Source organism: Pseudophryne corroboree, chromosome 11 (assembly GCF_028390025.1).
Source record: "Pseudophryne corroboree isolate aPseCor3 chromosome 11, aPseCor3.hap2, whole genome shotgun sequence".
Taxonomy (NCBI): domain Eukaryota; kingdom Metazoa; phylum Chordata; class Amphibia; order Anura; family Myobatrachidae; genus Pseudophryne; species Pseudophryne corroboree.
This window is the reverse complement of record NC_086454.1, coordinates 207,111,437-207,117,837: the sequence shown is the minus strand read 5'-3', so window position 1 is coordinate 207,117,837 and position 6,401 is coordinate 207,111,437. Positions and strand designations below refer to the sequence as shown.

Genomic DNA, 6,401 nt, shown 5'->3' with positions numbered 1-6,401 from the left:
TGATGAATGATGAGCAACAAACGAACGTGCATGCCAGATGGCACTTGAATAAGCTGTCCACGGTGATAGAAAAGGTTTAAAAAAAAACAACAACAATGATATCATAATAAATGTCATATTTTAGCTTCTGTGGTCATTTTTTGCAAGCTAAACACTGCAAGACTGTTGTACAGTTGAAGCAAGGATAAAATATCAACTCTAGTGATGAGACACTTGCTATAATGACTTCCAGCTCAGACGGGACTTAAATCCCACAACCACTGGCTTAGGAGAACAGTGCCTTATCCATTATGCCAGTGGTGCTTACTGATCTCCTTATTTAAGACTGATAGGTTTTTAATAGTCAATTATTTATTTTTGAGAAAAAGTGAAGCTGTTTACTGTGTTCTTTGCATTACCAAGTCCAGCAAGAAATGTGCTGGTACTATACAGAGCTGTCAGTATGGATTATCATGCTATATTGCAGAAAATCAATTTGATGCAACTGCTTTACCAACAGTATGTTAATCTTTTCCATTGCTGTTTTGTTGGCTGACTTAAGGAAGATATGCAGTGCATTTGAACCAAAGCAGATGTGTGCTGACAACTAAAATACAAACTCATGTTTGTGTTTTTCCTTTATTTCTTCCATCCTTTGTAATATCATATTAAATATTAAGGTAGCAGATTATAATCAATGACTATTTACATAAAAAAAGAAAAAAAACAGTAAACAAAGCTGCTCCATGTGAGGCTTGAACTCACAACCTCGGCATTGCTCAACAGATACTGTCTTATAAGTACCACGTGCTGACCAATTGCGCCACTGGAGCACTTCGCAGCATTTGTTGGTTATGCTAGATGTGTATTTTATTCAATACAATCAGTATAGTCATAAGAATTGAAAAAGAAAATAATTTTTGGTGATGAATGATGAGCAACAAACGAACGTGCATGCCAGATGGCACTTGAATAAGCTGTCCACGGTGATAGAAAAGGTTTAAAAAAAACAACAACAATGTTATCATAATAAATGACATATTTTAGCTTCTGTGGTAATTTTTTGCAAGCTAAACACTGCAAGACTGTTGTACAGTTGAAGCAAGGATAAAATATCAACTCTAGTGATGAGACATTTGCTGTAATGACTTCCAACTCAGACGGGACTTAAATCACACAACCAATGGCTTAGGAGAACAGTGCCTTATCCATTATGCCAGTGGTGCTTACTGATCTCCTTATTTAAGACTGATAGGTTTTTAATAGTCTATTATTTATTTTTGTGGAAAAAGTGAAGCTGTTTACTGTTTTCTTTGCATTACCAAGTCCAGCAAGAAATGTGCTGGTACTATACAGAGCTGTCAGTATGGATTATCATGCTATATTGCAGAAAATCAATTTGATGCAACTGCTTTACCAACAGTATGTTAATCTTTTCCAATGCTGTTTTGTTGGCTGACTTAAGGAAGATATGCAGTGCATTTGAACCAAAGCAGATGTGTGCTGACAACTTAAATACAAACTCATGTTTGTGTTTTTTCTTTCTTTCTTCCATCCTTTTGTAATATCATATTAAATATTAAGGTAGCAGATTATAATCAATGACTATTGACATAAAAATATGAAAAAAAAACGTACACAAAGCTGCTCCAGGTGAGGCTTGAACTCACAACCTCGGCATTGCTCAACAGATACTGTCTTATAAGTACCGCGCGCTGACCAATTGCACCACTGGAGCATTTCGCAGCATTAGTTGGTTATGCTAGATGTGGATTTTATTCAATACAATCAGTACAGTCATAAGAATTGAGAAAGAAAATCATTTTTGGTGATGAATGATGAGCAACAAACGAACGTGTATGCCAGATGTCACTTGAATAAGCTATCCACGGTGATAGAAAAGGTTTAAAAAAAAACAACAACAATGTTATCATAATAAATGTCATATTTTAGCTTCTGTGGTCATTTTTGCAAGCTAAACACTCCAAGACTGTTGTACAGATGAAGCAAGGATAAAATATCAACTCTAGTGATGAGACACTTGCTGTAATGACTTCCAACTCAGACGGGGCTTAAATCCCACAACCACTGGCTTAGGAGAACAGTGCCTTATCCATTATGCCAGTGGTGCTTACTGATCTCCTTATTTAAGACTGATAGGTTTTTAATAGTCAATTATTTATTTTTGAAAAAAAGTGAAGCTGTTTACTGTGTTCTTTGCAATACCAAGTCCAGCAAGAAATGTGCTGGTACTATACAGAGCTGTCAGTATGGATTATCATGCTATATTGCAGAAAATCAATTTGATGCAACTGCTTTACCAACAGTATGTTAATCTTTTCCATTGCTGTTTTGTTGGCTGACTTAAGGAAGATATGCAGTGCATTTGAACCAAAGCAGATGTGTGCTGACAACTTAAATACAAACTCATGTTTGTGTTTTTTCTTTCTTTCTTCCATCCTTTGTAATATCATATTAAATATTAAGGTAGCAGATTATAATCAATGACTATTGACATAAAAATAAGAAAAAAAACCCTACACAAAGCTGCTCCAGGTGAGGCTTGAACTCACAACCTCAGCATTGCTCAACAGATACTGTCTTATAAGTACCGCGCGCTGACCAATTGCACCACTGGAGCATTTCGCAGCATCAGTTGGTTATGCTAGATGTGGATTTTATTCAATACAATCAGTACAGTCATAAGAATTGAAAAAGAAAATAATTTTTGGTGATGAATGATGAGCAACAAACGAACATGCATGCCAGATGGCACTTGAATAAGCTGTCCACGGTGATAGAAAAGGTTAAAAAAAAAAAAACAACAACAATGATATCATAATAAATGTCATATTTTAGCTTCTGTGGTCATTTATTGCAAGCTAAACACTGCAAGACTGTTGTACAGTTGAAGCAAGGATAAAATATCAACTCTAGTGATGAGACACTTGCTGTAATGACTTCCAACTCAGACGGGACTTAAATCCCACAACCACTGGCTTAGGAGAACAGTGCCTTATCCATTATGCCAGTGGTGCTTACTGATCTCCTTATTTAAGACTGATAGGTTTTAAATAGTCAATTATTTATTTTTGAAAAAAAGTGAAGCTGTTTACTGTGTTCTTTGCATTACCAAGTCCAGCAAGAAATGTGCTGGTACTATACAGTGCTGTCAGTATGGATTATCATGCTATATTGCAGAAAATCAATTTGATGCAACTGCTTTACCAACAATATGTTAATCTTTTCCATTGCTGTTTTGTTGGCTGACTGAAGGAAGATATGCAGTGCATTTGAACCAAAGCAGATGTGTGCTGACAACTTAAATGCATAATCATGTTTGTGTTTTTTCTTTCTTTCTTCCATCCTTTGTAATATCATATTAAATATTAAGGTAGCAGTTTATAATCAATGACTATTGACATAAGAAAAATAAATATGCAGTAAACAAAGCTGCTCCAGGTGAGGCTTGAACTCACAAACTCAGCATTGCTCAACATATACTGTCATATAAGTACCGCGTGTTGACCGATTGCGCTGCTGGAGCACTTAGCAGCATCATTTGGTTATGCTAGATGTGGATTTTATTCAATACAATCAGTACAGCCATAAGAATTGAAAAATAAAATAGTTTTTGGTGATGAATGATGAGCAACAAACGAACGTGCATGCCAGATGGCACTTGAATAAGCTGTCCACTGTGATAGAAAAGGTTTAAAAAAAAACAACAACAATGTTATCATAATAAATGTCATATTTAAGCTTCTGTGGTCATTTTTGCAAGCTAAACACTCCAAGACTGTTGTACAGATGAAGCAAGGATAAAATATCAACTCTAGTGATGAGACACTTGCTGTAATGACTTCCAACTCAGACGGGGCTTAAATCCCACAACCACTGGCTTAGGAGAACAGTGCCTTATCCATTATGCCAGTGGTGCTTACTGATCTCCTTATTTAAGACTGATAGGTTTTTAATAGTCAATTATTTATTTTTGAAAAAAAGTGAAGCTGTTTACTGTGTTCTTTGCAATACCAAGTCCAGCAAGAAATGTGCTGGTACTATACAGAGCTGTCAGTATGGATTATCATGCTATATTGCAGAAAATCAATTTGATGCAACTGCTTTACCAACAGTATGTTAATCTTTTCCATTGCTGTTTTGTTGGCTGACTTAAGGAAGATATGCAGTGCATTTGAACCAAAGCAGATGTGTGCTGACAACTTAAATACAAACTCATGTTTGTGTTTTTTCTTTCTTTCTTCCATCCTTTGTAATATCATATTAAATATTAAGGTAGCAGATTATAATCAATGACTATTGACATAAAAATAAGAAAAAAAACCCTACACAAAGCTGCTCCAGGTGAGGTTTGAACTCACAACCTCGGCATTGCTCAACAGATACTGTCTTATAAGTACCGCGCGCTGACCAATTGCACCACTGGAGCATTTCGCAGCATCAGTTGGTTATGCTAGATGTGGATTTTATTCAATACAATCAGTACAGTCATAAGAATTGAAAAAGAAAATAATTTTTGGTGATGAATGATGAGCAACAAACGAACATGCATGCCAGATGGCACTTGAATAAGCTGTCCACGGTGATAGAAAAGGATTAAAAAAAAAACAAAAACAATGATATCATAATAAATGTCATATTTTAGCTTCTGTGGTCATTTATTGCAAGCTAAACACTGCAAGACTGTTGTACAGTTGAAGCAAGGATAAAATATCAACTCTAGTGATGAGACACTTGCTGTAATGACTTCCAACTCAGACGGGACTTAAATCCCACAACCACTGGTTTAGGAGAACAGTGCCTTATCCATGATGCCAGTGGTGCTTACTGATCTCCTTATTTAAGACTATAGGTTTTTAATAGTCAATTATTTATTTTTGAAAAAAAGTGAAGCTGTTTACTGTGTTCTTTGCATTACCAAGTCCAGCAAGAAATGTGCTGGTACTATCCAGAGCTGTCAGTATGGATTTTCATTCTAAATTGCAGAAAATCAATTTGATACAACTGCTTTACCAACAGTATGTTAATTTTTTCCATTGCTGTTTTGTTGGCTGACTGAAGGAAGATATGCAGTGCATTTGAACCAAAGCAGATGTGTGCTGACAACTTAAATGCACAATCATGTTTGTGTTTTTTCTTTCTTTCTTCCATCCTTTGTAATATCATATTAAATATTAAGGTAGCAGTTTATAATCAATGACTAATGACATAAGAAAAAAAAAACAGTATACAAAGGTGATCCAGGTGAGGCTTGATCTCACAACCTCGGCATTGTTCAACAGATACTGTCTTATAAGTACCTCGTGCAGACCAATTGCACCACTGGAGCACTTTACAGCATCTGTTGGTTATGCTAGATGTGGATTTTATTCAATACAATCAGTACAGTCATATGAATTGAAAAAGAAAATAATTTTTGGTGATGAATGATGAGCAACAAACGAACGTGCATGCCAGATGGCACTTGAATAAGCTGTCCACGGTGATAGAAAAGGTTTAAAAAAAACAACAACAATGTTATCATAATAAATGTCATATTTTAGCTTCTGTGGTCATTTTTTGCAAGCTAAACACTGCAAGACTGTTTTACAGTTGAAGCAAGGATAAAATATCAACTCTAGTGATGAGATACTTGCTGTAAGGACTTCCAACTCAGACGGGACTTAAATCCCACAACCACTGGCTTAGGAGAACAGTGCCTTATCCATTATGCCAGTGGTGCTTACTGATCTCCTTATTTAAGACTGATAGGTTTTAAATAGTCAATTATTTATTTTTGAAAAAAAGTGAAGCTGTTTACTGTGTTCTTTGCATTACCAAGTCCAGCAAGAAATGTGCTGGTACTATCCAGAGCTGTCAGTATGGATTATCATGCTATATTGCAGAAAATCAATTTGATGCAACTGCTTTACCAACAGTATGTTAATCTTTTCCATTGCTGTTTTGTTGGCTGACTGAAGGAAGATATGCAGTGCATTTGAACCAAAGCAGATGTGTGCTGACAACTTAAATGCATAATCATGTTTGTGTTTTTTCTTTCTTCCATCCTTTGTAATATCATATTAAATATTAAGGTAGCAGTTTATAATCAATGACTATTGACATAAGAAAAATAAATATGCAGTAAACAAAGCTGCTCCAGGTGAGGCTTGAACTCACAACCTCAGCATTGCTCAACATATACTGTCTTATAAGTACCGCGTGCTGAACGATTGCGCTGCTGGAGCACTTAGCAGCATCATTTGGTTATGCTAGATGTGGATTTTATTCAATACAATCAGTACAGCCATAAGAATTGAAAAATAAAATAGTTTTTGGTGATGAATGATGAGCAACAAACGAACGTGCATGCCAGATGGCACTTGAATAAGCTGTCCACTGTGATAGAAAAGGTTTAAAAA

At 35.7% G+C, this 6,401-nt stretch overlaps 2 non-coding genes across 2 annotated transcripts; both read right to left on the bottom strand.

Moving 5' to 3' along the window:
• Nucleotides 1-1,624: 1,624 nt before the first annotated feature.
• On the bottom strand, nt 1,625-1,717 carry TRNAI-UAU (transfer RNA isoleucine (anticodon UAU)). The gene is given in 2 exon segments: nt 1,625-1,660; nt 1,680-1,717. It is a non-coding gene; the product is annotated as a tRNA-Ile (tRNA).
• Nucleotides 1,718-4,336: 2,619 nt separating this feature from the next.
• TRNAI-UAU (transfer RNA isoleucine (anticodon UAU)) lies at nt 4,337-4,429 on the bottom strand. The gene is given in 2 exon segments: nt 4,337-4,372; nt 4,392-4,429. It is a non-coding gene; the product is annotated as a tRNA-Ile (tRNA).
• Nucleotides 4,430-6,401: the final 1,972 nt, after the last annotated feature.